Source organism: Rhinoderma darwinii, chromosome 8, assembly GCF_050947455.1.
Source record: "Rhinoderma darwinii isolate aRhiDar2 chromosome 8, aRhiDar2.hap1, whole genome shotgun sequence".
In the NCBI taxonomy this organism is placed as follows: Eukaryota; Metazoa; Chordata; class Amphibia; order Anura; family Rhinodermatidae; genus Rhinoderma; species Rhinoderma darwinii.
In genome coordinates, this window is record NC_134694.1 from 99,309,358 (window position 1) to 99,331,850 (window position 22,493).

General features: G+C 36.8%; 1 protein-coding gene across 2 annotated transcripts in view; it reads right to left on the minus strand.

Annotated features, from left to right (window-relative positions):
- The window catches only part of HTR2C (5-hydroxytryptamine receptor 2C), a 384,624-nt gene that overhangs the window by 202,151 nt on the left and 159,980 nt on the right, over window positions 1-22,493 (minus strand). The window contains exon 3 of one of the 2 annotated variants that reach the window (XM_075834401.1): window positions 8,674-8,794. The exons of the other annotated variant lie outside the window; for it this stretch is intronic. The gene's annotated coding sequence lies outside the window, so the exon portion shown is untranslated. The remainder of the gene's footprint in view (window positions 1-8,673; window positions 8,795-22,493) is intronic. 2 annotated transcript variants of the gene reach the window in all.

Sequence of the window (22,493 nt, forward strand, 5' to 3'; positions counted from 1 at the left end):
GACCAGATTTCGTGTGATAGACTTTACGTTTAACCATATATTATGCATACTGGCCATTTGCTTTTAGAAGACTACCCTTCTAGACAATCAACCAAAAAGCAATTCTGGGTAGTCGTCTCATAGAGATACGCTATTAGGTCCCTACTTATAATACCCCTCTATTAGTGCAGAGACCTTAGGTTAAAGTCCCTACCACTCTAATGGAGTTGACTTAACCACATGATTGCTCATTTATTTCATCCATTACAGGGAAAATATGTGGCCAAACCTAAATTTCCCAGATAATATCAGTGGATCACTGCGTGTTCTAGGAGCCTGAACTTCTTCATGAAACTGTAACTTCCCTACCGGCTGCCATAAACAGCAGCCTGTGTTGTACTTGTGGGCTCACAGGGCATCAGTGGTGAATTTCATTTTATTTCCTCTGCTCTACTTATTTATTAGATGCATTCAGAATCTTAAAAATAGGCTCTTATAATAATAATTATATATATATATATATATATATATATATATATATATATATATATATATATATATATATATATATATATATATATATATATATATTTATTTATTTTTTTCTCTTTAAGTGAATGTCCCAAATATGTAAGTGCAGGTTTAACAATGGGGAACCTACCTATTAACTGTTACTGTTTGGTCACAATAGCTGGTTTGGAAGATTTCAATCTAGGATTTATTCTTAAACGTTAACTACTAATTTATAGAAACTGTACTTTTATCAAAACATAAATATATCAAATACAATATATGGTTAAAATAGTACAGAGCTGCTCATGGCATACACAAGGTGCTATAAACAACTGTCACCAGGGAAATTGAAATAGACAAACACAATTTCTAAGTAGAGTATGTTTTTATTTTATTCTTCACTTTATATTCTATAGCACACACATTTTTCTATGCAGATGGGTTTCTTCCTCCGTGTATCTGATTGCATTAATATGTGTGGGAGTTGCTATAATGCAAACTTTACCAGGATAAAATTACATTTCATCCAAAGTTAGAAACCAAGAGATAGTGATACATGTTATAATCCAAGAAAATGTAAAATTGAGAAATGGAAAAATCTTATTTGCATTAAAGGAATAGATTTAGCTATCGTGACGAACGAGAAAGTGCCGAATCTAAATCCTGACACTCTTTTTTAAAGAGCAACTATTGACCTATCATATTGACCTGTAGTACAATGGTTGATGCTCTGTTCATGCTGTATCATACAGCACTACAAATCTTATTAGTTGCTATTAAAAAAAAAAAAGGCTGATTATTTCAAACATTACAATTCATAAAGAACCACAATCTATGTAGTCATAAAGGAGGTAGTGAAAATATGACCTAATAGAGATAACCAAGCACATTTTCAAGTTTTAGCCATGTTCCGATTTAATAGCATATCTTTGTTCTATTTCTCTTCCAACCTACACGTATTTGGTCTTGTTATTCTCAGAAAATACATGACTTTACATATATCACTTATTTTATTACTTAATATTGACTTTTTAAAGTCCACACGTGATCTTGCAGAGATAGGTGTGGACTGCCGGGACGTTTATAGTCTATAATTAGTCAGTAATTGGTTAAGGCACTTTCCCATTTACTTAAATTGGACAACGCTGCAATATCTTGCACAGACGGTACGAAATTAATGATGAGTAAAAGTACACACAGGAATGAAACCTATGTAAACAACGAAAAAGGCTGTAGAGCTTGACGAAGCGCCACTGCTCCTTCAAACAGCTAATCGGCGAAGGTACAGAGAGAGTTGGACCCCCACCAATCGAATATTGAAGGCCAATTTGAAGGATAGGTCATCAATTTTGAAATCCCAGATAACTACTTTGAAACAAACCTATACATTCTATATAATATTCATGTCACACAACAACAAATAAAAGTCAATAGATACAAAAGGTAAAAAATAGATTTTCAATAAAAAATTTACCAATTAAACCTATATGTAACGCCTAATAGTATCTCCTAATAGTATCGCCATATATAATAGATTGATACTTATATGTAACGCAAATGTTCATTCCTCCACAAAAATATCCAAACTCTTTTACGTACTGTTTTTTATCCACATTTTTAATACTCACATTGACTCATTTGTTTTGTAACTTTGAAGCTAATTTCATTCCAGAAAATTGATTGTTTTATGTGGGAGTTAAGTGCTTTCTGTCAACTACATCTTTATTAAGTTGAAATTACTTTTGATTTCATTCTTGTGGGTAATGTAACAGTTGATCTCCCTACTTTTATTAATGTTTCTCTAAGACTATTGTTTTGGGATTTTGTTTTGTTCAAATGTATTTTTATTGCAAAAGACCCATATAATTTGAAATATAATAGATTGGATTGTGCCTATCATCCACATTTCTTCCAATTATTTATTTTCACATATAATTTTATGCTTCCCTATTTCCCTTTCTCCTTTTCCTCTTGCCCAGATTTGATGAAAAGGACCGTCTTTCTAGAAGTACAATAGTGGTGACCACACAACTTTTCGCCTTCCATGGTGAATCCAAAGGAGTGACATATAATTAGTACATTACAGTCAAGATGCTGCTTCCCAGTTTTCCTACTTAGCGCACATTTATTTATTTTTTTGCTTTTTACTTAAAGAGGCTCTGTCACCAATTTATAAGTGCCCTTTACTATGGGGCTCTATGAAGATTTGCCAGGTTTGAATTTCACAACAATTTATACTGATTTACTTCCTGAAGAATACAACAAGAAAATGTTACTGATTAAAGTATTATCAGTTAAGAAGTTCAATTCAATTTATATTGAGTTTAAAGAGGCTCTGTCATCAGATTATAAGTGCACTATCTCCTACATTATCTGATCGGCGGTGTAATGTAGATAACAACAGTGGTTTTCATTTTGAAAAAACTATCATTTTTGACCAAGTTATGAACAATTTTAGATTTATTCTAATTAGTTACTTAATAGACAACTGGGTGTTTTTTAACTTTTTACCAACTGGGCGTTGTAAAGACAAGCGTCATACACTTCTCTTCTTTCATGTTTAGCTGTACTCGCAGCACAGCATGATCTCGCGAGATCACACGGTGGGTCACATACTCTACCGTCACTTTACCGAAGTGTCTTGAGAGTGAATAGACATCACCTCCAGCTAGGATGCGATGTCTATTCACACTCCTGACATTTCAGTAAAGTTTCTGTGGGACTTACTCACAGCACAGTGTGATCTTGTGAGATCACACTGTGTGTGCAGTAAAACAGGCTGGGCTGGAACGATGAGAAGTGTATGACGCTGATTGGTCAGCATCATACACTTCTCTTTACAATGCCTAGTTGGTAAAAAGATAAAAAAATGCCCAGTTGTCTATAAAGAAACTAATTAGCATAAATCTAAAATTGTTCATAACTTGGTCAAAAATTATCCTTTTTCAAAATAAAAACTACTGTTGCTATCTACATTAGAGCACTGATCACATAATGTAGGAAATAGGGCACTTATAATCTGGTGACAGAGCCTCTTTAAATGCAATATAACTTGAATTGAAATCCTTACCTGATAATACTTTTAATCCGTAAAATTTTCTTCTCGTATTCTTCAGGAAGTAAATCAGTACAAATTGTTGCGAAATTCAGACCTGGCAAATCTTCGTAGAGCCCCATAGTAAAGACAGGGATGGACCCCCATCACCTAGTTCAGGGGTGGGGAACATTTTTTCTGTAAAGGGCCATTTGGATATTTATAATATCATTCACGGGCCATACAAACTTATCAACTTAAAAATAAGCCTGCTATATTTGGTCAAATATTGAATTAACTCACCCCTAATGTGATGGCTGGAACTGCTTCTCTTTGGTGAGGCGTGTCTGAATAGGCGCATGTTTGTGGCAAATGCATTTAGGTCCTAGCTCCACATGAGGCCTCAGCTAAATTTCTACATTTTAGGAGCAGGAGGATTAAGGGCAAGCCAAGTAGTGTAATTCACTACTAGTGAATGAGGTGGCGACGGTCTGAGTAAGGTTGGTATGTGCCGGCCCGGGATTAGACTAGTCTAGTCATCTGACCTGGACTGAAGGAAGTTCATCAATAGGAGAAAATAATTATATTATATTAAAATGAATAAATATGAAAATAAATATGAAAATAAAAAATACATGTGAAAATAATAATAATAATAATAATAAAAAATATATTATCATGCAATTTTATTTATTTCATTATTTATTTTTATAATTTCATCATTTAGATATAATAGCATTAGCCAGGAAGTACTTTTAGATGATCTGTATCATATAAGTAATATGGTGGAATAGTATTCCCAAAAGTGAGACTTCAACATTGTATTAAAACCAAGAATCTCTAATTATATGTACCAGAAAATGCTATTCAAAAAGAATTGTAATACCATTCTATGTGTGATTGAAGTTATATTTGGCAATTGCAATTCTACGCAAGAACATTTTGCTATTACTCATTTCAGAAAAGCTTCATAGATACATTGCTGACATCAAACAAAACTTGAGATCTTTCTTTTTATAGAACACAACCCATTTTTTATAACTATAGCAGCCCACAATAAATGTGTCATAAGAAATATTCCTGGTAAAAATGCCTTAATACTGGTACCTTTCTCTGTACAGACTTTAGGAGCCACATCTAAAAGTTAATTATTTCTGCAATTTTAATAGTTTCTGTGAAAATCAGTTAGTCTTTCATTTTTTGCGAATTAATAGCCACTTAAAATCCCTCCTGATTATAAGAACAAACTGAAACGTATCTGGGGCAATCTTTTATATATATATATATATATATATATATATATATATATATATATATATTATCAGTAAAAGTTGGCAAACTTTATGAAATTTAATCAGTATAGCTCCATATTGAATTCGATATTAATTGCTTAAAGTGAATATCCCCCATTGAACACCATTTTCATTTTTTTTAACTTAAAGGGGTTGTCTAGTCCTAAGAAATTGATGGCCTATCCTCAGGAGTCAGATCCTGACTGCTGAGATATTGATGACCTATCGATATCTCATCAGTTGGGGTCTGACTCCCGGCACAGACTCCGGCTGTTTTGAAGGGGCCACGGTGCTAGTACAAACGCTGCTTCCCCTTCATTTCCTTTACTGCTCAAACTGAATCGCCGATACACTTGTAGTGGCGGTTCACAGTATAACAGCCTTCTCCCATTGTAGTGAATGCTGTGAACCGCCGCTATAAGTGTGGCATGCACTCAAATCATAGAGTACCCCTTTCATCATCAAGTATCCCTCTTAGGTCTCCCTAACAATCCTCTAATTATTCTAAGCTGTGTCATTCATTAGCTCAGTCCTTTTCATGCAATCTAATAAACAGTAAGATTCTGCTTTTGAGGTAGCAAAGTGCCCCCTTACCTCCTGGGCCCCTGTGCAGCTGCACAAGTTGCATATATGGTATGTCCACGCCTGTGAGGTAGCTTGCAGTTATACATTGAACTCATTGATAAGACAGTATGCAGTAGGCTCTAGTGCTCCCTCTAGTGATAATTGCAGACAGCCAGCATGTTATCTTTTAATTCCATGTTTGTGCAGGGGATTTTAAACGCTGTATCATAAAAACAAAGCGTCAAATTCTATAGAGACGCATTAAAAAATATACCATAAACCATGATAGAATTTTCTCTTACAAACTACATGATGATAAAAGGGGGAGATTTGCTTTAATCGCTTCCCGCCCCATTACATAAATTTACTTTATGGGTGGGTGGACCTGAACATGAATTGCTGTACATGTACAGCACAGTAATGGCGCGGGCTAAGGAGCTGAGCCTGGTCCATCAGCATCGGGTGTCAGTTGTAACATACAGTTGACTCCATGCTGCAATGGCCAGGATAAGAGATAGCTCCGATCCCAGCAACTTAATTTTTTAGGGGTTTGACAAAAGTACTGTTACCCCCATCGGTACCCCTGCAACACGATTGGGGGGTGCTGATGGGTTTTTACGGCAGCCGGGGACCTAATCAAGGCACCCAGGACTCCCATCTTGGTACGGCTTTTAGGCTCTGCCAGAGGCAGGGCCTAATAGGTTGCCTGCTAACACAGGCATAATACACTGCATATAAATATTGCAGTGTATTATAGAAGCAATAAAGAGATTGCATGGTAATGTCCCCTAGTGAGACAAAAAATATTTTTAAATGTGTAAATAACATAAAAAAGGGGAAAAAAACACCAAAAAAACCCTTTCCCATTAAAAAATTATTCATTATGTAAAAACACAAAAAAAACAATAACAAGTTCATTAAATTTGTATTGTCACGTTTCTAACAACTAAAACTATAAAACTAATGTATGTATGTAAAAAATATATTTTAAAAAATGCCAGAATTGTTGTTTTTTGGTCACCTCGTCTCTCCAAAAAGTTAAAAGAAAGAGTGATCAAAAAGTCATATTTACCATAAAAGGGAGTCAATATTATCTTCAGCTCACCCCACAAAAAAAAACAAAAAACCCTCACACAGCTCTGTCGATGGAACAATTAAAAAGTTATGGCTCTCAGAATTTTGGAGGCACAAAATAAATGTTTTTTTTATAGTAAAACCATAAAGAAATATATAGATTTGGTTTGGCCGTAATCATACTGACCCGCAGAATGAAGTTAACATATTATTCATATCGCATGGTGACCACTATAAAAGCAATTGCTGTTGCGAAATTAGAAGGAAAATGAAACTCCTTCCCTGAGTATCCCTCCATAAAGGTTAGACTGTAGTTTGAGGGCTCATGGATGGTCGTATTTCAGATCCGTGTTGGGCCTGTACTGTGCTCCCTTACTCCTCTGACTTCATAGATTCAAGGATTCGTAGAGTCACTAATAAAACAGTAATCGGTACTACTGAAGGTTGCAGACCAAAGACGGACATTTTACATATAGTGAAGTAATGCCTCATGCCTGCGCCTCATTATGGCTCTGTACAAGTTCAAAGTTTTATGGAGTAATGATACAGCACCCTTAGAAGTCTATGGTCTCGTGCTGTACCTCCGAATACCTCTGATTTCATCTGGAATCCAAAAGAAAAAATTATGGTTCCATTGGATACAGTAGTACAGAGATATTTTACATTAGAAGCATTGCCTCCAGGGGAGAATATGGTGGCACATGGAGTCACTACAGCTCTATATTAATGAACTGTAGGGACTCTGTGTGCCATCATACAGGCTTCATGCATGTAACCTAAACTTTCACAAAAACATCTTGAAGAACTAAAAAGTTATTTTGCAATTATTCTCAGCTCCTAGTTTTGTTAAACTCAATTATGTGGCTTGATTGGTCTTCAGTATTTGAGCCGGCCCTAGGAGTGTAACCTGTGCAGGGCACATTAGCAGCTCTCACTGAACGGCGCATTTGGCAGCCAAGGATTACGACCACCATGAATGTTCACATTAATTAAAGAGCAATATACGATAGCTTTATGGTTATTGTACACTGTATGACAGTACATGATATTACTCTACAGAGATAAGAAGGAAAAAAATGGAATGTCCGAGGGCGCAGCCGTACTGAAAATTGCTTTTATTTTTGTACAGTAACAACAACAATGTATTTCAAGGCTGTACCGTCCCCTTCGGATTGTACCTAACCTGACGAAGGGGCCGGTACGGCCTTGAAACTCATTGTTGTTGTTAGGCTGGGTTCACACGACCTATTTTCAGACGTAAACGAGGCGTATTATGCCTCGTTTTACGTCTGAAAATAAGGCTCCAATACGTCGGCAAACATCTGCCCATTCATTTGAATGGGTTTGCCGACGTACTGTGCCGACGACCTGTAATTTACGTGTCGTCGTTTGACAGCTGTCAAAAGACGACACGTAAAATTACAGCCTCGTCAAAAGAAGTGCAGGACACTTCTTTGGACGTTTTTGGAGCTGTTTTCTCATAGACTCCAATGAAAACAGCTCCAAAAACGGACGTAAAAAACGCAGCGAAAACGGCGCGAAAAACGCATCGAAAAATGCGAGTTGCTCAAAAAACGTCTGAAAATCAGAGGCTGTTTTCCCTTGAAAACAGCTCTGTATTTTCAGACGTTTTTGGTGACTACGTGTGCACATGCCCTAACTGTACAAAAATAAAAGCAATTTTCAGTACGGCTGCGCCCTCAGACATTCCATTTTTTTCCTTCTTATCTCCTGGATCCACACAGTGGAGTTTTAGCAATCTTCAAACCGGAATTTGGGCTGCAACTGTCTTACCCAAGTGTGACTTGGACACGCATCATTGGATGTTATGCTCCTAGCATAACAACATCAGGTCAGCACAATTGACCACCTTTTTTTAATTTTCCTTATATTTTACAGGTTCATGCATTATGTGCGCTTTGTTTCCTTTTTTCCCTACAGCGTGATTACTGTACAGAGGGCACTGCGCAAGGTAGCATCCAACTAAATGGCCTGTCATATTAGGTAAATTTTAATTTTTTTCTCATCCACCCATAGACTATTTTTTCTCATCCACCCATAGACTATTATGAATAAAGGGGAAAGTCTGCATTCACTGCAGGTAAGTAATAGCCTTATACGACCTTCCATCTTGTCCTCTGATTTCTTAGGCACCTTTTGCCAAGCTTAAAAAAAACTTTCTCATTGTATTCTAAAGCAGAAAAATAAAAGCTTTACCTTAATGAAGGTCGTCTTATTCTACTTTGTCCTTGTTGCGTGGCGCCCTCCAGATGGCCAGTTTTCTTTATATTCCATCAAGAATTGCAGCATGTTTGAAATCAGCAATCCTGTTAAGCTCCTTAAAAGCAATCATATAAAGTAATATTATTTCTGTAGCATTTATTGTCCTCTATTTTCCCGCAATTTACAATGAAAACAGAATAAAAACAAAAATAGAGAAAATTCACTAAAACTAAATGTATTAGCAAGCTACAAAATAATTATTTTACACCTTTTAGATTTCTAAAGTAGAATTTCACCTAATCTTTTGAGAAGTCATAGCGATATATAAGAGAGTCCTTGAGATATGACCAAGACAAAAAGAGAGGCTGAAGCACCAGAACCCCTTCAGAGCTACTCAAAGTTGATAAACACTCTGAATCTTGGACACTACAAATACAAGTCAGTTTTATTAAAGTCAAGTACTATAGCACTTATGTAGTGAAGAACCAGATGATGCTATTGTCTAAAAGGACAGACAGTTAACAAGATGAAATTCTCTCTTACACCCCTTAAGCACCAAGTACATGTATGTCATAGAGTGCCTTAACTAAAGCCTCCATGATGTACATGTGCCCGTGCATCTACAGCAGGAGCCCACCGGTGATTGATAGGTGGGCCACTGCCGTAACAGCTGGGATTAAAGAATCCTCTGATCCCGGGCATCAACCATTCAGTTGCCACTGTCCATAGCGACTGCACTATCTAAAGAGCTTGACAGAGGGCGTGGCCAGAGGCGTGGCCTAATATAGTTGTTTGCTGGTCACTGATACAGTGACAGGGAATAATTCTTTGAAATATTATGTATTCCAAAGCATTATGCAAGCAATCAAATAATCGCAGATTTAAGTCCCGTAGTGGCTTCCCCCACAAAAAAGTGAGATAAAGTTTAATAAAGTTAAGTAAAAAAAAAAGTCCCCATCCCAAGAAAATAAACCCCATTGTTTTTTTTAGTAATTTAAAGAAAAAAAATCAAATAGAAAACAATAGAAAACAGATACATACTGTATAGTGCACCGCCGCAATCATAAAGACCTTTAGAATAGAGTTAACATTATATTTATACAGCACAGCGCATGGTGTAAAAAAAAACAATTGAAAGTTGGCAGATTGGCCTTTTTTACCCCATTCCCCCCAAAAAAACATTTATTAATAAAAGTTTTTCAATAAATTAGATGTACACAAAAATGGTACTAATGAAAAGCTCAAATCGTCCAGCAAATAAACTCCTTCATCGTTACATAAAAAAGATATGACTTACGGAATACAGCAACACAAAAATTATATGTTTTTCATAAAACTTGCCTGTGCACAAACATTAAAAAACAACTATATAAATTTGGTAATGCCATATTTATAGCATCCCATAGAATAAAGTTAACAATGAACAACAGGAAAACATGTTGCAAAAAGCAATGATGGAACGGCTTTTCTTTCCATTCCCCCTAAAAAAACGAATAAAAGTTAATCAACTTTTTATATGCATCCCAAAATTATGCCAATAAAAACTACAGTGTCCTGCAAATAAAAGCCATCATACGACTACATCGATTGAAAAAAAAAAAGTCATAGTTCTTGAAATGCGGCAATGAAAAAAACAAAAAATAGCCCAGTCTTGAAAGTCCAAAATAGGCTGGTATTTAAGGAGTTAAAGGAGACCTACCTTTATTAAAAATGTGAATTTTTTTTTTTAATATCTTATTTCTTTAAGACATGACTATTTGAAGTTACAAGTTGAAAGCCTAAGGGCATGACCAGACGTGGCGGAATTGCTCTGGAAATCCGCAGCGTACACGTTTCTCCATTGCTTTCCACAGCTTTTTAGTTGGGTTCGTTTACACGTTGCGGACAATTCCGCTGTGGAGCATAGGCTGCGGTGCGGAATTTGGTGTCCACAGCATACACTGGCTGTTGCGGACGTGTAGCGGACTTGTTGCAGACTCATTGCGGAATTTCTCCATTGACTTCAATGGCGAGTCAAAATTCCGCAATGAAGTCCGCAGATGTTATGTAGATGTTATGTGTGCTGCGGAGTGTATTGGTTTTACGAACATGATAGTTCTTCATTCTGGCTGAACCTATGTATTTCTAGGTCTACAGCCAGACTGAAGAAGTCAATGGGGCTCCCGTAATTACGGGAGCGTTGCTAGGCGACGTCAGTAAATAGTCACTGTCCAGGGTGCTGAAAGAGTTAAACGATTGGCAGTAACTGTTTCAGCACCCTGGACAGTGACTACCGATCCCAATATACATCAACCTATAAAAAAAATAGAAGTTCCTACTTACCGAAACTCCCTGCTTCTTCCTCCAGTCCGGCCTCCCGGGATGACGTTTCAGTCCAATTTAATGCCGATTTTAGGCAGAGCCGCAACAGAATCTGCAACGCGGACAGTTGCGGAAGAAATACGCCACGTCTGGTCATGCCCTAAGTCTGCACCACTGAGAGACAACATGTCGTTTTTACATTTTGTGCATCATCCACATCAATATCTACCTTGTAGATGCCACTATGTGTGTAAATGTTTGCACATGTATGGATTTGGTTTTTTGGAGCTACAAAATTTTTCCATGACAACATTGCAACATTGCAGAAATCGTGTTGATATCAGAATCTCCCAGTAGTGCAGCCTCAGGCTTTTGGCCTGTAATTTCTGACTGTAATTATTCTTTAGTGTCCTATTCTTTACATTTGTTTAGTTATATAAAATCTTTGTAATATGTTTTGGACCGTCATGCCCCGAGCAAATTTTAAACTTTTGGAATGCTACATTCTAAAAAAGTTTTTTATTGTTTGTTTCCAAAATGGGGTTTTCTTTTTATGTGAGGCCCTGTTCACACAGAGTTTTTATGCAAGCAGAAAAATATGCCTCAAAATTCTTTCAGGAATTTTGAGGCAGATATTAACATGCCTGCAAATTCTTGCCGTGACTTTCGCTGCGTTTTCTGCCCACGTCCATTGAGCACCGCAGGCAAAAAATGCCTCAAAAAATGGTTTCTCTGCCTCCCATTGATTTCAATGGCAGGTCAGAGGCGGAACCGCGGCAAGGAAGAGCATGCCGTTTTTTTTTACAACGAGCGGGTAAAATCCGCTATGGAAAAGAATGCCTCTGCCTCCCATTGAAATCAACAGGAGGCAGTCTCGGACATTTTTCAAAAAACTCTATGTGAACTGGGCCTAAAACTACAGCTGATGTCAAATCATTTTGGAGGTTTTTTTTTTAGGGAAAAAAAGTCAAAATAATATTTTAATGCTTAATTTTAGAGTAAATATTAATCAGAAGCCATTATGAATATGATACACGGATAAAAGGAAGATCACAGAATTAAATGCATCTTCTAAGCCAAAACCAGAAACTAAATCTAAACAGAATATATATATGAATATATATATATATATATATATATATATATATATATATATATATATATATATACAGTATATATATATATATATATATATATATATATATATATATATATATATATATATACATATATATAAAGTTCTTATAGTGTCTCCTCTTTTGGATCCAGATCTGTCTTTAGCTTAAAGAATGCAGGCAAAATCTGCATTAAATCTGCAGAGTATATTTATTATGTCATTGTAAGATGACTTGTGCAAAAACATTGAGAAGGAGCTTTTTGGTGATGTAGATGGCCTTCTAGTGGCTCCACTTCTATGGTGCCCTACTGTGCCTTTGTATGCATCTGTTTTTTGTATGGAGGCATAGTTTAATTCTGTCAGATTCCATGTGGCGGCATGCTCCATCGGATGCCATATTACAGATCTATTCTTCTCTTAAAACATCAATACTAGGGGAGAATAAGGGTATGTTCACACGGCTTATTTTCAGCCATTATTCGGGCCGTAGACGCCTAAAAATACGGAGGATGAACGCCTCCAAACATCTACCCTTTGATTTTAATGGGAAAAACGGTGTTTCATTCCCATGGGGCATTTTTTACGCGGCGGTTTGTAAAAACAGCGCGTAAAAAAATGCTCTGTACAAAAAAAGTGCATGTCACTTCTTGAGCCATTATTTGGAGTCTCAATAGAACAACAGCTCCAAAAAGGGCCGTAAAAAACTCATCAAAAACGCTTGATGCATAAAAAAATGGCTGAAAATTCCCTTGAAAACAGCTCCGTATTTTACAGCCGTTTTTTGTTTGCCGTGCGAACATACCCTAACACAGGACCACACGGATTACCATACAATGGCACAAGGAGTACGGGGACTCCTCTGATGCTCCATGTTCCACTGTACAGTCTGCTGCAGAGGAGACCCTACTCTAAGAACACGTGAAAGTCTACATCAAATATTGTAGTCGTCCGCATCTTTCTAAGGGTATGTGCACACGTAGTGACCAAAAACGTCTGAAAATACGGAGCTGTTTTCAAGGGAAAACAGCCCCTGATTTTCAGACATTTTTTGAGCAACTCGCGTTTTTCGCTGCGTTTTTCGCTGCGTTTTTCGCGGCGTTTTCGCTGCGTTTTTTACGGCCGTTTTTTTAGCTGTTTTCATTGGAGTCTATGAGAAAACGGCTCCAAAATCGTCCAAAGAAGTGTCCTGCACTTCTTTTGACGAGGCTGTATTTTTACGCAAACCCATTCAAATGAATGGGCAGATGTTTGCCGACGTATTGGAGCCGTATTTTCATAATACGCCTCGTTTACGCCTGAAAATAGGTCGTGTGAACCCAGCCTAATACTGCTCAGATTTCCTTATTAAGAAAGGATTTATACATTCTATCTGTATTCTGTTTGGGAGAGAAAACAGGAGGGTAGTAAATGTCTAATTGCAGAAGATGCGGGAATGAAGATGACTCAAAAGAATTCAGTGGAAGTTGAAGAGCTGCAATTACTATAATCTAGTCTGGTGTTCGCCGAGACTCTAGGGCTTTCATTCATTCTTGAAACATTGTTATCTAGACAACGTGAAAAGGCTGCAAGATATGCATTCAAAACTTTTTGGAAGCAATACAGCCATTATTTGAGAGTAAAGGGATTAATTCAGACTGACTGCACAAGCCATTTTCCCCAAAGAATAAAAAAAAATATATAAAATCTTCGCATCCATGGAATGTCTATCAATTTCAACTTGTATTATGTTACAAAGTAATTCTTACATTGGCTCTAAAACCAGACATGCTGCTCAGTGTTAGTCCTTGAGGCATTATGGTGCATAACTTTGTAATTCTGGGAAATATTTGTTTTGACATTGTTTTTACAACCTTAGTTTTGTAGCCAACACGGTAACATCGCAGACCGCTTATTATTTAAATTTCAAAACGTACTGTCATTCTTCCTCGTACAAAGAAAAAATGTTTATTTCCAAACAATGTGGTTTCATAATTTGCATACGAGATGGGAAGTTGAATCCCTACGTTCTTCCTTCCCCATAGTTTGTCTGGCGATGTGTACGTGCTATAAGGTCAGCAGAGGACAGAAAGAAAATAATCAGATGATATTGTATTTTATTATTTAAAAAAAATACTGTATCTCTGAGGAACCATTGACCCACATTTACTAGACAGTTTACACCAGTTTTTTTGACGTGACAAATTTTCAGTAAAATTTGTGACTTTTCTCGTCACTATGTCCAAGGAGACGTAGTTTAAGTCAACTTTATTAAGTGCATAAAATAAAAAAAGGTGCACATATAAAACCTTGATTTTCTGTCTGACAGGTCAAAATGTGCAAAATGTATTACGTTTTGGGCACCTTTTAAGAAATTTGCGCAAATCTCTTCACCTACCTCTTCCACTTAAATGTGGGCTGTATTATGCTATCCTTCATTCAGTTAATATGTTAAAGGGTCATTCCCATCGTAGAAATGTATGGCTTATCCATCTCCCCATTAAGTGCATAACTTGTTAAGATGTTCTCCGACTTTTCAAACAAAAAACCTGTAGCATTCTTATCTCTGTTTAAGTGATCGAAGGGGTCGCAGCAGATTGGCCATTGATGGCATAACCCATGGATCACCATTTCTATCTTAAAACAACCCTTTTAATTCGGTAGTTAGTTGGGAATATCCAAGAAAATCTATCTATCTATCTATCTATCTATCTATCTATCTATCTATCTATCTATCTATCTATCTATCTATCTATCTATCTATCTATCTATCTAATAGGTAGAAAACAGCCACAAAAAATAAGAAGCTATGTGAACTTGACCTTGATCCAGGGTCCACTAGGTAAGAAAAAAACAAAGAAATTGCAGAACTCCAACAGTTTTCAAAGTATAAAAAGTGATTTATTCATCCATGTCTGTGCTGCAACGTTTCAGCCCCATCACTGGGCCTTTCTCAAGCTTTCGTTCCTCTCACAGCCCAGATTTTGCCAGATAGGAAAAGGGCCTTGGATAATCCAATGTTTTATTTTATATCTTTATCTCTTGTTTTATAACTTATATTAGAGGAATTTCCAGTAAAATCAATAAATCACTCACTAGACTACAACATTTTCTAACTTGGCTTCTTCTGGGTAACATCGGCCTGTTTTTTCGATCTAATCTGACAATTAGACCGTAAACTAGGACATCTAGAAGGCAACCGAGGGGAGCTTATGGGGACACAGTACTGACAAGGTTTCTTACCCAGTTTACCAGTGAAAGTTTACATTGTTACACCCCTCTACTCTCTATTCTACTCTCTATTCTACTATTCTACCTGTTTGTCTCTTCTGTAACATTGGAATTATTTTTATGGACATAGGATGATCAGAAGTTTCACACTATGGGGACCTCCTGTTATATAATGTAATAGGAGTCTTATGACAGATATACTTGCTTGATGGACACTCTATAATCAAAAAACTGTTGGAGGCAACACCTATAATGAAACACCTTGTAGAGTCCAACATGAATAAACAGTGGTCTTGTGTACAATAAAAAAGCTATTTTATCAAAAATCGTTATCCCTGCTTCATGATAGTGTTATTAAGGGTCTAAAGAATCAGTGTTCTTTGAGAAACAAATCTTTTTCTATTTAATTTTAGAAATTGCTTCCTTCAGATCACTATGAGACTGCTAAAAGTCCATCTTGTTACCAACAGCACTACATACACTCTTCCACATACCTCCTTCTAACTTAATTGTGACAGTGAGAAGGGTCAAAACATCCTGTATCCTATGTCACTTTACGCAGTATTTTAGACGACAAATCATTATTGTTCAATTCAGTTGCGGAAATTCAATGTGAAACAAATTATACTTAGGAGCATTCATTTGAGAGTGCTGGGTTATTATTCTGATTATACCTGTGGGTGCATAATCTTACTCCGAAGCACCTTTACCCATTACCCACTGTGTAATCCATTCTTCAGATGCGTCTTTCCTTACCTTTCCTCATATCTCAACTTAGCCTGAGCGTAAGATGACCAGCCTTGAAAAAAAAATCTGTTTTTGCGGCACTCTGTCACGAGATGTCTATGCCCATTGTGTCTATGTGTGGCCACCCAGTTATTGTGATGTGAATTGTAGAATATCAAGGGTTTTGCGAGCATGTCGCAATATTATATTGAATTGGTTTTATGAGGCATTGGAGTTCAGGCAAAGGTAAGAGTGAACACATCTGTACTTCTTTTCATCTCAATGTTCTTGAGTGACAGTATCAGTCATATCGGTTTTAAGAATGTAATATTCATCCACTGCCTTTTCCAAAAGTAATTTGGAAATAGAAAATCAATCTTACTATCATTAGCGTGGTTTTGAAGGACATTCGTTTTTTAGGATGGCACATATCGGGAATATTTATAATCTACACGTCAATCAGGAACATGCCTAGTCTCAATCTGCAGTTTCCATTTAAAAAAAATCCACGGAAAAATCCTGGTTAGTATATGCATTATTAGGAATATTATGTATGTCCCAATTATAGAAAACAGAAATCGGTAATAAAGAGATGATGCGGTGAATTTTTTTCCTCAATACTATACTCCACTTTTTCTCCATGTACCTGGTTAGTGTTGCCTTTTTTGCATTATTATTTTTGCTTTAAGAATATGTGCTAACAATCCCTGGAGCTTGCAATCCATGTAACTGTATGGTGACCCCATGCTCTTGGCTTAGGTTTCCGTGTAATGTGGGGGGTCACCAGTATTGGAATATCTTGCTATATTTTGTCTATAAAATTATTTGAACACAAAAAAATCCTTCTTTTCTGGGTGGAGAGTCATGTTGCATCCTGTCATTCATTCATTCATTCATTTATTCATTCTCTCATGCAGAACTGAGCACAGCAAAACACTAACTAGGCAATGGAGGCCGGAACTTCTTGATAGTGAAGGCAGGGAGAAACAACATGGCGGCTGGGCTAAGATACAAAAAGATGAACAATTAAAAAAAAATAAGCAGATTTCATTAAAAATAAGAACAAGGAACTGTATAAAACATGTAACTATTGAGCATTAGATTTATAGGTGATGGCTGGAGTGCATCTTTAATGGCATGGTGAGCTCCCTTGGTGTCATGTCTAGGCTTTCACTGCCACATTAGACCAACATGGATACTATTATTAACCACGTCACTGGCCCAGACCACCAGTGATGTTTTCATTAACTCCTTCACTGCACTATGTTAGGCCTCATGCACGCGACTGTAACTTCATGGCAGCAATTTATCCGCATTTTTGCGGCTGCAATTTATCCGCATTTGTGCGGATAAATTGCTGACCCATTCTTTTTTATGGCCCTATGCACACGATTGTGATTTCCACGGATCGGTGTGGGGGCCACAAATCCAGAACGCAAAAACTCAAGAAAAGTAATATTACGGTCCAGATTTGCGGATTCACCAATACTGGTGAATTGTTGTGGAACCGTGAGTCCGGATGACACATGGATGCACAACAAGGGCTTTTTGTGGTCCGACGAACTGCAAAACCAATACGGTCCTGTGCATGAGGTTTTATCATTAACTCTTTTACTGCTATATCCAACCAGGAATATTACCATTAATACCCTAGTCTCCCAGGGATGTTACCATTAACACCTTCATTGCCATAGACCACCAGGGATATTACCATTATCTGCCATAGACCACCAGGGTTATAAGCATTAACCCCTTCACTACCCTAGACTCCAAGGAACGGTGCATTTCTGACCATTTTCTGCAGCTAAAAAGCGAATATGATATTTTTACAATCATTAATCATTTTAAAGATATAAGATGTAAGTTACATATATACTGGCGGTAGGACGTCCATATGCTGTTTTTGCACAGGGGACTTATGTTGACTGTGTGCACCACTGATTGACAGATAAGTATCATAAGATTGTTACATTCTTCAGGAAGCGATGAGGTACAGCCCTCCTCAAAGATAAGTGAGTGATGGGGAGTTGCATAATGAGTTTTATTTGTATGTATAATGTTGGTATCCTACTTGATCTAGGCTTCCAGTAGGACAATACAGCTGTCAATTACTTGACCACCCTCTAATGATAATGAGATGATTCTCCCCACCATGTTCCAATCTACACAGCAAAGCTAACAAGTCAGTTACAGAGAACAGGAAATATCAGCATATTGTGGCTGTCCTACTGACCAGTGTAACAAAACTGAATTTTTCAAGATTTTTTTTATATTCCTTTTGCCAATAATTTGATTTAATGTGTCATTTTTTAATTATATATTCCCTTTGCATCATTTATACGTAATGGCTGCTGCTCCACCTTTAGATAAGATACATCCTAAATATGATTAATAAAGTTCAACTTGGTGGACACTACATTGTGTAATGACACACTTTGGGTAGAAATGATAACATTTTGAAAAATCTGCAAACTGTTCAATATGAAGTAGGGCCCTGCAAAATCAATGTATGATCTGAGTCGTGCGAAATGTGGATTATGTAGTTATAGCCCACTGAAAGGGAACAAACTCTTGATAAATGTCTGACCTTTGTTTAGCCTATGCAGATAACATTGTTCTGTTGCGAGGAATAAAGTGACCTTAGAACAGATATTCAATAAATAGAAGAAAATGTGAAGCAAAAGTACAATAGCCAATACAAAATAGCATAGATGAAGCTGTTCAATTCAGAAACATAATACTACTTCAAAGATTCACAATAAAGCAGTGCAATGCTGAAATTTAGAACTTTCATGAAATTGGTTTCCATGGTTGAGCAGCTGCACACAAGCCTAGGATCATCAAGTACAATGCCAAGTGTCAGCTGGAGTAGTGTAAACTACGCAGTTATTGAACTCAAGGAAAAACGACAGTACCTGCCGAAATGCATAGTCCCTACTGTGAAATTTGCTGGAGTTGGAATAATGGTCTGGGGATGTTTCTCAGGGTTTGGTCTAGGTCTCTTGTTATCAGTGAAGGGTAATGTTAATGCTAAAGCATACAAATACATTTTAGACAATTATATATTTCCGACATTGTGGGAGTAGTTTGGGGAAGGCCCTTTCCTGTTCCAGAATGACTGTGAACCAGTGCACAAAGCGAGCTCCATATAGACATGGTATGACGAGTTTGGTGTGAAAGAACTCAAATTGGAACTCCAATTTCAAGGCAGACCTTCTCAGCCAACATCAGTGCCTGACCTCACAAATGTCCTTTTGGGTGAATGGGCACAAATTCCCACAGACGTACTTAAATATTTCTTTAAACGCCTTCTAGAAGGTTGGAGGCTGTTAAAGCCACGAAAGTAGCCGTGCTCCATATTAGCACCCATGGTTTTGGAATGAGATGTCCAAAACGCTCATATAGGTATAATGGTGTGGTGTCCACATACTTTTGGTCATGTAGTGTAGTTTCAAGATATGTTGAAAGATCGTAAAAAAATTAGTATATATTGTCAAAGAAGCCAAGTCAATGCCCATTTGTGGCTGTACAATCAATATAAATTTTTTATATAATAATCATAAAAATGATCAGCGTCTCATGATAAGGGATCCATCAGAACAGGAAAAAAGTGATTCATAATTTGTAATGTTTTACTACATTTGTCAAACTAACCTTAACTCTGTAAATAGAAGTAGCATGAACACAAGTGGCACATTTTTTGGGGCCCCTACTATCTATAGACCTCCACCGCACTCCTCAGTCTGTGGTACTGCTCTCCTACCCGAGACCTGGACCCTGTAATGTGGGTACAGTTTAGCACTGTTATTTTGTGATTATAGAGCTGTTATTTGAGTATTGTGTTGATAGTATTGTGTGCATCGTATGGTGCCATTATTATGAGACTACTGAGAATGATTTGTTCAGGGGTCTCTACAGACCATGAAAGGTCCCTGAGTAGAAGCATTTAATCATATTCATGTTGGGGAAGGGTACAAATATTAAAATATTACAAAAAGTGCTGAGTTTTGAGTGTTGTCGGTAAGGGGTGTCTACTTGATCCTGCCAGGCTTGTAGTCTGTGATGAGTTACATTTTGCACATTCTGCAGAGAACATTTTTCCTCAGCTATGGTTTGAGATTGATGGGTGCCACTTAAATGAACGTCCCTTTTTAACTGCAGCAATAATACACATACAGTAGCTAAAAATGCCATCCTAAGCAGCCTTGTAATATGTAATGATTTGCATTTCACTTATTACAGAAAATAAATCTAACAATCTAATTATTGTTCTTTTATAAAACGTATACATTAGCAGCTAGGCCAGATTATATGGGAGCAGTGTCACTACTTGTCAAGCTGGGATTGTTTATAATACTCTCACCTATTAGAATGGATTATTTATGAAATTATTTAAGTAAAGATTTATAAACTTCTTAGTCAAGCATCACATTATTATGAACATTGAGCTAATGATCAGTGTTCTCTATGTCAACATTCTCTGTAAGTTATCATATTAAATGTGTTATAAACTTTGGATTTTCGATAGATAGATAGATAGATAGATAGATAGATAGATAGATAGATAGATAGATAGATAGATAGATAGATAGATAGATAGATAGATAGATAGATAATATAGTGATAGATAGATAGATAGATAGATAGATAGATAGATAGATAGATAGATAGATAGATAGATAGATAGATAGATAGATAGATAGATATGAGATAGATAGATAGATAGATAGATAGATAGATAGATAGATAGATAGATAGATAGATAGATAGATAGATAGATAGATGTGATGTTTGAATTTTATCGTTAATTATTTTTACCTTTTTGACCATACAGTACTGTACAGACTTGTGATTTTTGGATTGTAATTGATAAATGTGATATATTTGCTAATTAGTCAGTCCCATAATTCTCATGGCAAATGATATCAACATTATTTAACAATCAGTAATGCACCCCTCTTCTCTTGCCCCTTCAAAATGTTCTTTGTCTTATACAGTTCCCAAATTGTATAAATTCATAATACAAGATATTTAATTATTTGATATTTTTTTTGCCATTAAATTATTTTAATGTTCATTTGGAGTCTTGTATTACTTTTGTCTCCCGAGGCTGTATATGTATCATATATGAGATTTAATTTTAAAGGTGTAACGTTCTCACTGAGGTCTGCAATAATACATGTACCCCTAAAGACTGTAATAAAACGGATTAAAAATCCAAAATGGTTTTCAGAAAGTTTCTGACTTAATCAGAGCAGGCAGTGGTTACCTTCAGACAAGTATTCATACTGTAAGTATAACATTTTTTATTTTTGTGCTTGTTTACAACATTTAGATAATGTATTAACATACAAGCACGTTGTCTAACACTAATAAATTATTCAATAAGAACGTCTTCAAAAGAAGATACATAAAATTAAAGGGCATGTATTATCAGAAAATAATCCATTGTTTAAATAAGGTTTTTATTGTAAACTGTTTTTTTTTAATGTTGCTGGTGTTTTTTTTTATTTTTTTATGCGACTATCCAGATAAACAAAAAATCTTGGAATATTCCAGTTTTCACACTGGTCACTGAAGAAGACACAATAAGCTGACATTTCCTGTTTTTTGAAGCTCACTTGTCAGCTTTGCTGTATAGGCTAGGAGAGAATGAGTAGAATCATCTCATTATAATTAGATCGTGAGAAAGTTCTGCTAAGGGTCTAGATAATGTAGGATAGCTTATACAAAGACTATACAAATTTATGCCACTTCTTTGTCAATTGACTCCCATACTTTCAGCTGTCATAAGGCACACACATCCTGTGCTTTGCTGTATGGACTGGGAGATGATGAGCATGAGTCATCTCATTATCATTAGAGAGCGATAGATTAATGACCATGACAGCTCTATTGTACAGCAAAATAGTAACACTCAGATAAATATCTCTACTCCATAACGTCCTCGAGACCAGGGGCATAACTACCACAGTAGCAGCCATAGAAGCTGCTACGGGGGTCGTGGCCCGGGCAGCCTGGCACACTATGTCCTGACATAGAGGCGGACACAGACTGCGGAGGGCCCCTGTGGAAAGAATGTGCCTGGGCCCCCCATAACCTTACCACGAAGTGCACATATAAAACCATACAAATCTATATTGCACATTTTAAATACTTGCAATTGTAATAACCAATACACTAGTATAAGTAAACTTATTTTATACTCGCTGAGCTAAGCTGCTTCCGTAACTCCCATAGAAGTGAAAGGTAGTTACGAAAGCAGCGTAGCACGCCAGCTACGCGGCAGGCGGAGGGGGTCCCCTCCCACCCTGTGCACTTTCGGCAAATTACAGATCGGGCCCCCTTCCTTAACATGTTATTGATGGCATCAATAACATATGTTAAGGAAGGGGGCCTGATTTGTGAGTTGCCGAAAGCGCACAGGAAAGGAAGGGGACCCCCTCTGTATGCTGCACGGCCA